At 47.3% G+C, this 10,303-nt stretch overlaps 1 pseudogene; it reads right to left on the reverse strand.

The window, feature by feature from the left end:
• Positions 1-4,330: 4,330 nt before the first annotated feature.
• LOC144164729 (uncharacterized) lies at positions 4,331-5,067 on the reverse strand (annotated as a pseudogene).
• Between the last annotated feature and the right edge of the window lie 5,236 nt (positions 5,068-10,303).

Genomic DNA, 10,303 nt, shown 5'->3' on the forward strand with positions numbered 1-10,303 from the left:
TTACAGGGTGAGATTTTAGGACTAGTATTTCATGCAATAATGAGAAAAAATTCCCATTTGGTCGAGCGGTTTGGAGCGTGTTACTTGCAGCCGTACAATGAGACGATGTGCGTTAGAATTCCACCTGGGTCATTGGAGTTCTCTCTTAATTTTTTTTTTATACGAATGCACGTACACTCTTTTCATATCCAACATACGAAAGGAAAGGAGAATTCTGGAATTACAAAATAGAACCTCTTGGCGAGGGCGGCAGAGTTCCAGTTCACAGCGTCTGCAGCTCGTGCCAAGAACAAAGTTTACATGGGCCAAGAGTTTTTTACAAATACAATTATTAGTTGATGAGGAGTAGAGATGGGACTGGCTTGGTACTCTCTTATTCTGCCCAGGAAAGAAGAAATCTCAAGAAATTTAATTATTATAGCTGGCTCACTAACGAAAAATGTATTTTATGAAAGCGGCACAACTACTATGGGCCGACGGGGTGATTGTTACGCCATATTTAATTGTGGCGCATGCAGTCACTTTATATGCAGATGTCAGTAAAATGCTATCCATTGAAGTATAAAGCTGAAATGTCTTGAAGGAAATGGTTCGCACGCATTTTTTGGCCGGGAATTAAGAACATCCGAAGCTCTATTCTTTGTGTTTACAGAGTTCCATACTGAAACACGTATATTAGTACCAAACTATATATTGGCGTACACGCTCTACAGAAGATGCATAGGTGGGCACGCGGTAAATAGTGCAGCACAATATAACCTTTATATTAAAGCTCATCGTTATGGGGGGATCTTCTGTACTTGTCGGCAAGCCTGATGCGCCTTTTTCGAGGAAGCTGCTACACGCCGGCTGTCTGTCCCGGCTGGTGCTAACACGCTGCGACGGGTGATGAAGAAAAGTCGGGGGAGCTGCCGCCCCTCACTGTTGTACGGAACGGCGTTCCTGGAACTAGTTCCTTTTGGGAAGAACGGATGTACGCTACCGTTCCACTAAGGGCCGGTGGGACAGTAATGGTAACTCGTTAGGCTTACGAAGCAACTGCGAGAGAACAACGGCGTTCCTTCTGTAAACGAGCTATAGGATTTGGCTGCTTTTCACGCCAAGGCTTTAGAGCGCTGAAGCTAGTACAAAAAGGCACAGACCGCTGCTGTGTTGCTCTCCCTATAGGCTGCCAAATTTTCCCGCCCTTTCGCGGAACGCACTTCCTCAAAGGTCAAAGGCAGAAGAATAACCCCGCCGCGAGCCGCACCTGTCGGTATGCTGCACCTGGTGCGACCGGCCTCTTCGCAACGGCGGGTGCAGACCCGAATGAGACACGTGCATTGGTGCCCCTCTAAATTGCGCCATAGAAATATGTGCGAACAGCGAATGCCGGATTGCGGCTGGGAATGACTGCGGTGAGTTCAGGACTGCCTGCGGTCTTGGCAATCAAAGGTTAGTTACCTGGAAGATGACCTGGGCAGAAACAGTTAAAAAAGGACACTATTGCGTCCAGGGCATATTAGAGCAATCGATACAAGTACGGTGTGTTTTGTGAAATCAAATCAAATCAATATGAAAGGCCCGGATGTCCTCTTCTGTCATTTACTTTAGAACGCGTCGGCACGCGACACTTTAAGGCCAAGGCGCGGAGCGAAAGTATTGGGCAGGTGCGGACGACCACTTCGTCGGCATCTTCATCTGCGCGTCTCGGATTTACAAGCCGCACAGCACGCGCCGCACACGGCATTGAAGTGGCACGCGCGTACGCAGCGCGTAATATAGAGTTAGGATTGGCGACCACTTGAGGCGCAAAAAACTACTACCGCTTGTCTCTCACTTGACTATAGGGCGTTTTTTAGATGCAAAGCATCTCTTGCTCTCGGCTCCGTCGTCCGTCTTCCGTCATCCGTCCATCCACTGGCCCAGAAGACACCGCTCCAGGAGCCCTTTAAGGGGAAGCGTGCTCGTCTCGTGGCCGGCCCAGGAAAACACCGGCAACACTGTCACTCCAGCATCTCATGGTCGGGGCTATGTCCCTCCCTTGTTGTGGTGCCGTCCACACCCCCACTGCGCATGCTCGACTCATCTCGGGCCGGCCCAGGAAGACACTGGCAACACTGTCGCTCCAGGAGCCATTAAAGAGTAAGACACCACCGGGCGCTCATGAAGCCGAGCATGCGCAGTGGGGGTGTGGACGGCGCAACGGCAAGGGAGGGACATAGCCCCGTCGCATCTAATAAAATTACACCATCTTCCCATAGGGGAACCCTGAGTAGTATGCGAAACAGCCATAGGCTCAACGCAATTTCCCATTTCGTAGTTCCGGTAGGTGAAAAGTGTGGTAGTTGCCATGGAAACCAAACTGTAAATATAACGGTAGCTACGTACCTCAACTTAACGGAAACGACGAACTGAAAACTAATGGGCACTTGAATCGACCACATGGCTGCTTTGCATACTACTCAGGGTTCCCCTACGGGAAGACGGTGTAATTTTTTTTCGTGAGTTCTCTGTTATACTTTTTATGACTAGGCAACACAACAGGGAGCTGGGTAGGCTTCAAGCTTTTCCAGTGACGGTCCCTCCTGCGGTTTCCTTCCCCCATGCCGGCATGTCGAATAGGAAGTTGGAGTTAGACATGTCTGGAGTATGTCGGGTGCGCCCTCACAAAATTGGTGTGGGAGCGTTGATTTTGGTTCTTTGGATCGCCAGATACCGTAAAAACCCGCGTATAATACGGACCCGCGTATAATACGAGGTGTAATTTGGGGACAGCAAAATCAGAAAAAAAGTTTTCATCCGCATATAATGCGAGGTAAAGAGCACAGAAAACATTTATTTGCACTGCAGTTACCGTTCAGTCATTGTCAGTTTTCCCTGGCACTGTCTCCCGACGTCCGTTCAGTCATCGTCAGGTTCGCTGACGCCGTCTCCTGAAGTCGCCTTGTTGGAAATGTCTTCCCACAGAAAGTGGTCCTCAGTGCCATCAAGGGCGTTCGAGATGCCGCATTTCTTAAAAGAGAGACTGACGAGCTCCTCTGGGATGCTGGCCCACGCACCCGCGATCCAGCCACAAAGCACCGCTGGAGAAGCCCGCGTCAGCCATCCGGTAGCTGTCACTTACGGGTGTCCTGACCTCATCCACTCTTGCTAGCGCGACCTGATGCAGTCTTTGAAAGGCTTGTTGATGCAAACGTCTAGCGGTTGCAGCTGGAAACTTTGGGATCCACATATAATACGAGGCACAAATTTTACATAGTAAAATTTGGAAAAAAAAACATCGTATTACACGCGGGTTTTTACGGTAATCTGTTTCCGGCGGTGTTCATATTAGTACAATATACGTAGTTCAATGTCAGTTTTGAATTGCTCACTTTATTTCGCCGCGGGATTATCCGGCACTGTATTTTAATAAAGAAAAATCAAATGTAACGTTAATGTAGCGACAAGTTTCGGTGTTGGAAATATAACTAGAACGCGTTTCTTCCTCAATGAACTTGCAACGGGAACTCGTTTCAAACTTTGGAAGGAACGAGGAACGACGTTACTGTTTGAGAGGCAGGTGTACTACCATTACTGTCTGGGAGGTAATGGTACGACGCTGCCGCCCCTCCCTTTTTATTGGGCACCGATTGCCAGGTGCGGCATCCTCTGCTCCTTTGTTATATTACGGGTCGCCTATGTAGTGTTCCGTACGGCCGATGAGGTCGTTTTAATTTGAATTTCGCACTCTAATTTTTTTCTGTAAAATACCTGGCTAAGCCGGACGTAACTGAAATCATTCGGTTCAAGTTACGTCGAATGTGATTTAATTGGCAATTTTGGGTTCCGTCGAACGTGACTGTAGACACTGGCTAAAGTAGGAAAAAAACGTTTGTTGTCAATTTCGGGATCCCTCGGAGGTAATTCTACTGCGTAGAAAAAAAAAGTGAAAGAAGAAATGGAGCTTGCTGGTCAGCTGTTGTGGCCTCGGATGACACCAATAAGGCGACGCTCATAAATTTTGTACAAACACACAGAAGAAAACGACCAAGTACGCATGTACACAGTTGTTATCGTTTTTCGCTGCCTTACCGTTAAACGAATTGCTCAGAATATTTAATCATACTTCAAATCTGCATAGTATGCCCACTTTTTGTTATCAATGCTAATGATGCATTCGAAAACTCCTTCCTGCAATCACTGTTGTCTCCTGGTAGCATATCATTGCCTCTTGTGACGCCAGTGCTGATGTTCATCGTGAACAAGTTGTCGAGAAACGCATTCTTTAAGTTTTTAACGTTTTAATTAGATCAGTTGGTTAAACACAAATATGAAAACTACTATACACTACGGCACTCCGTAACAACTAGAGCAGCACTTTTCTTGCTTTCGATAAAGAAAACTGTTCTATAATGTCATCGAAGTTTGTTTTTACAGTTTCTTCTTTTTCCACACTCAGCACAGCAACATGAGAAAGTCTGTCGTGGACCCTTGTGGCGCGCAAATAGGAAAGTATTAGTTTCAGCTTGCTGAAGGACTTTTAGCAGCCAGCGATATGGAAACGGCTATGACTAACTTTATCTGAATTGCGACGCGAAGGTTGGGAAATACGTTGTATTCCCCATACTGTAAGATAAATTTCAGAAGTTCTTCATGTTTTGATAATCTCCGGTCAACACGCCGTGAAAACAGCAGTGGGCAATCTAAAGCCTCTTCATAGAGGTCCTGCGCGATACCGCCGGAACTATAAAACTCCTCAAAGGTGTAACAATTTGTTCTTAGTTCGTTCTCGTGGTCACCGTAGCAGAGATTTTTTATGTCCAGGAGACAGCCAAACGTGGAATCGGTATCCTGCAGGCGAGTAAACCTCTCGTCCATTTCAGAATGAAGACGGTCGAATGTGGATTTCACGACCCTTTGCATTTTCTGCTTAGCCGTTCACGCCTCTCCTTTCCATCGTCTCGGACGCCTTTCAACAATGACATCCCACGACTCACCGACACCAAGCCCTTCATCGAGTGACTCACTCACCAGCGTTTCCCTTTCGTCACGAAACTGTTCTCGAAAAGCGTTCATGTCTAAAGCAGCGTCATAAAAGTTCATTGCTGAGTCTTGCAGCCTTTAAACAGGACCTATTCGAACCAGTATCTTGCTCCAAAAGCCGAGCAAAATAGAACCATCATATATTAACATCTGCCAGTGCAATAGCTAGTGTGCGATCACTTCTCGTTTCACTCGTTTCTTTGTCGTTATTTGCATAACTCGGAATACTTTAAGTATGTCTTCAAGGTACCTACTGACTGGCTTTACCGCTTTGACCCTTGCACTACGTCTCCGACTCATACTTGACAGCAATAGGCACCGCGACTTTTAAATACCAGGATCCCTACAATTCCCTGAACGTTGTTCACCTTGCCTTGTAAGAATACCTGCAAAGGGCTAATCGAAATATAAGGGCACACATTTTAAGCACCCCCCCCCTTTCTCTCGCCGATGTTGTAATACAAACAAGAACACACGAAAACACACGCGAACAGCACGCACGCAAGCACACTGGATATCATCCCGTGTTGCCTCCCGAGCTCCCTCATCCGGGCGTACCTAAGTATTTATACATGCGTGCGGCGCTTCCCGACAAGAACAGTTTAAAGGGGCCCTAAATAGGCTTCCGAAGGTCGCCATTTCAATCACGCAATCGCTAGAGTACCCCTTCACGACAACGTATACCAAATATTACACTTCTGCGTAAAGCAGGCGCCGCACAAACACACAAAAAAGATTTCACTTTCTCTCCTGGCTCACCAACCATACCTTGCCGCCACACTGCCGCGCTCCGACGAAGTTCTTTCTGGCTCTGACGCGCCTCTATGACGCACGAGACACTGCCCAGTGGGGCGCCGCGAACGCGAACCCCAGCGACAGCGCTCAACGTGCAACCGGAATCTGGTGGGCGGAGCATGCGCGTCGAGTGCTAAAAAAAAAAAAAAAGCGCGCGCAGGGCTTAGCGCAGCCAATGACTGCACGTACATCAAGGAGGGTGATGGATTGCCCTGTTTCTGTCGGTGGTCTTGCGCCGGGTCGATGACGTCGTGGCTTCCACAGTGCTTGGGAGGAGCTACTAGAGGAGGAGAGCCCCAGGCCTTACGGGTGGCCCCTTTTAATGAGCGATAACTCGGCTAATACTCAATGAATTTAATCAATTTTTGCGGGATGACATTCCTTGGATAGTACTCCAGTGACTTCGCACGCAAAATCATAACATTCGGCAGCCTATTTAGGGCCCCTTTAACTGCTTGAACAGCGGCATTGTAATTTGTAACACAAGAATAGCTGTGCGGAAGGTGAGGACGAAGAGAGGGGGACACTCCCGAGGCGCTTTGCCGGGAAATGCGGGGGGCGTCGCCGCCTCGTGTGCGCCCCTTCTCATCGTCCTCGTCTTCCGCAGGGCTATCCTCGTGTTACAATGCCGTACCAATACCCCAAATAAGGACTCTTTCCAGCAGTGACTTCTGCAGCTGCGCCGCCCTGCTATTGAAAGATAGGCCCGCTGCCATTTTTCCCCCTCGGCCACAAGTTGGACAGACTCTGCTCGGCACCCCCTCGCCCGGGGCACTTGTACCCCCCTGCCCCCCTTAGTTACGCCACTGTAAGTAACTAGCCGCCCAAAGGAAATAGCACGGGCACACCGTCTGGGTAAAATCGGACCCGGAAAAAACTGTCCCGTAATTGTTCATTTTACATTTTTCAAGACACGGGAAGCTGTGCTATCCAACGCCGCCAAAATAAAAGGCACACATATTACAGCATCGCAGAAGCCTTTTGTGCCGCCACCCGCTCTGTTCGAAGGGAACTCGTTCGATTCGCTCGCGAGCGAAGTGCAGTCTTCGAACTACGATACAAAAAGTTTGTAATCGAGTCCAAAACTTATCGCTATGACGCCACACACAAAAAGGTTGAAGAGTGCTCGTCACCCTAGCTAGGACGCAGCATTGCAGGATCCTCATCCCCGGTACCACCTCCCCACGGCACCAAACGTCAAGCCCCATACAGTAACCTTAACGGGAGCTCATTCTCTGTCCTTTACAGTAACATTCGTAGTATAATACAAAAGCGCGAATCCCTTGCTGATTTAATTCAGACATCAGAATGTGACAGCCATACTTACAGAAACCTGGCTATCATCAACTACTTCCTTATCTAACGACGTGACCGCATACTACAACGAGGGAGTGGTGTCATGATAGGCATGAAAGCATGCGTTCATCACAGTAAAATCTAAATGAAAAGCCCTCTAGAGATGCTCTGGTTATCATGCGAACGCCCGCAAGGTCTTATCATCTTAGGCGTGTGTTACCGAAGAAGTGGAGCTTGCTGGGCCAGTTGGTACATAATGACGAATGGGAAACTGGCGAAAAAAAGATGCAACACAGAAGGAGAGGCTGAATGGATTGATTCTTGGGAAAGCAAGGGCCGAAAATGAGAGGGAAATACTTGAAGCGTCCTTCATCAGACAACAGCCGGAAGGAAACTGAATTAGCGCACCGTCTATTTCCCTCAGCGATAAAGAAATCGGGTTCCTACAAAGTTGAGCGGTGACTATACGAAAGCAGAAGTTTAGTGAAACTATCATTTTTTAATCGAGTCAGGCGTACGTATTGGCGCATGCGTTGGATTTGTTGTTCACGGGGTGTATCGGTTTCTTCTATTAAATTTCAGTTGCTAGTCCAGCGTTGTGTTGTGTCATTCTCTCCTTCTGTGTTGCGTCTTTTTAGATGCGACGCTCACAGCATCTCTTGTCGGCGGCCCTGTCCTTCCTGCGTGCGTCCGTTGTTGTCCGCGTGCGTCCGTTGTTGTCCGCAACCACTCTCCCCCTCTCCTCTCCGATAGCGAACACTCTCTCGCCAGGGGCATTGGATTGGGTTCGATTGGCTTGGCTTGGATTGGCTTGGATTTGGATTGGATTGGATTAAAGTGGATTTTGTTGGATTGTGTTGCGTCAGAGCCGCGACACTCTCTCCGCGGTCTCCTCTCCTTCGGGCGCGCTGCGCATATGACCGGTGTGCCGCTCTCCGGTGGCCTTTCGGTCGACGGTTGCTCTCCGCTTGCGCTTGAACCCCCCCCCCCCCCCTCAGCGTCGCATCACACCAGTGTTCCCATGAGGGGAGGTGGGCGTAATTTTTTTCAATGGTTTCCCATCTGTGTGTTACCGACCACCAAAGCAGGACTTGGATTTTGTTAGATGCCTTAACGATACTCTAAACGATCTGCACAAAAAGTATCCCCGTGCAGATTTTATACTATTTGGAGACTTCAGTTACCCAAATATAAATCTGAGCACGAGGTCGCGGGTTCTATGCCTGGCCACGGCGGCCGTTTTTCTGATGGAGGCGAAAAACAAAAATGCCCGTGTGTACGAGATTTCGGCGCATGTTAACGATCCCCAGGTGGTCAAAATTAATCCGGAGCCCTCCACTACGGCGCTCCTCATCGCCTGCATTGCGTCGGCGCGTTAAACGTTACAATGAAATCAATCAAATACCCAAATATAAATGGGGCTAATGACTGCCAAACTAGCTTGAGAGAATGCAGCGAATTTGTTAATTGCACTGAGAATTACCATGCAGCTAGCACGACTGATCCTCCATGCTACGAGGGAAGCTGAGCATATTAGATCTCATCCTCAAGTCAGACCCCAGCAGCCTCAATCACTTCACTACCTTAAAAAATTAGGTGACCACAAAGTAATTCTGCCTCGTTTTGATCAATATCGAAAATTCAAACAGCCAGCCCTAACCAAAATAAATTGTATGACAGTGGAAACTACGAAGCATTTAACACTGAGCTTGAAGAATTTTACACACTATACAAAGGCAAATTCTATAGCCGTTCCGTGGAAACAAACTGGGTAAAGTTTCACGACGAACTAAATGAATTAATGAACAAATTCACCCCGCCAATTACGATAAAAAACAAAAAGTCTGCACCCTGACAACACTGCTATAAAAAGGCAATCAGTAAAATAAAGTGTCTTTTTACAAGGCCCAAAGAAAGAAATAGAGCGGACACTTGGGAAACTTATCGTAGTGCTGATAGAAAAATGAATAAGCCCATTCACACTGGTAAAATAACTTTTTATCAACCAACACTTCCCAACATGCTCAAAATAAACTTGAAGCAGTTCTGGAAAACCATAAATCCATCCGTCACTCCCCCAGTTGCCTTATCTGACAGCTATGACTCGGCGATAGTGAAGCTGCCAACTTATTTAACCACGCTTTTTGCGTAGTATTCGCGAAAAAACAAAACGGCTCTTTTCCAACAACTACTGACGGAGCTCAAGGTGAACTCATGCCACCCATAATAATAGCTGTGAAAGGAATAATATGCATTATCAGTGATACAAAACTTTCATCAGCTGCTGGTATAGACAACATCACCAGTAAAATATTGAAAAACACAAAAGAACTAACATGCGCTCCTTCATAGCAACAGCGCTAACAACCCGAGACAAAGAAAAGACGGCGCAAACACAGCGCTGACTAACAACTGAGTTTCATTGCTTATGCCGGTGGTTTTTATACACACATGAGCAAAAAACAACAAAAAGAAAAAAAGAAGGAAACACTAAATTAACACGTGAAGATTTGAGAGGGCGTGACCGTCGCACATAATGACTTTACATTTCTTTACACGTTAATCTACTTACGGGGCAAGATGTACAATCAACACAACACACAAACCCTTTTTGAAATCGCAAGAGCCCTTTGGAAACTAAGCAAAGATTAACAGGGTGGGACATCCTGCACCAAGAATCTACACTCTTTGTCTGTGAGGGCAATAGAAGGGGTGCTTACGCATTGGTCACCTAACTTGTTAATTTCCGTGGCCTCTAAGATTTCTCGCACTATCATGGTTGCCATGCTCCCCGATCAAAACGCTCTGGTCCAAAAGTGTCTGGCATTTGCTGTCGCAGTCACGACAATGCTGGGCGAAATGGCCACTGAACGTTTTTGAAACGTTGTAATGGTGCTCCCTCAGTCTGTCATTTAGGCATCGGCCAGTTTGGCCGATGCTTTTTGTTGTTTTTTGCCCATGTGTGCATAAAAACCACTGGCATAAGCAATAAAACTCAGTTGTTAGTCAGCGCTGTGTTTGTGTCGTCTTCTCTTTGTCTCGTGTTGTTAGCGCTGTTACTATGAATATGTACCAACTCACCCAATCTTCCGTTTTAACAAGCGCTATTTTAGCTTTGCTATTTATGCAATCCCTTTCCTCAGCTTACCTCCACATCGATTGGAAGATCGGAAAAATCACCCGAGTTTTCGAAAGCGGCCGTAGG

The sequence above is a fragment of the Haemaphysalis longicornis genome, unplaced genomic scaffold (genome assembly GCF_048455015.1).
Source record: "Haemaphysalis longicornis isolate Haplotype H1 unplaced genomic scaffold, Haemaphysalis longicornis Haplotype H1 scaffold_136, whole genome shotgun sequence".
Taxonomy (NCBI): Eukaryota; Metazoa; Arthropoda; class Arachnida; order Ixodida; family Ixodidae; genus Haemaphysalis; species Haemaphysalis longicornis.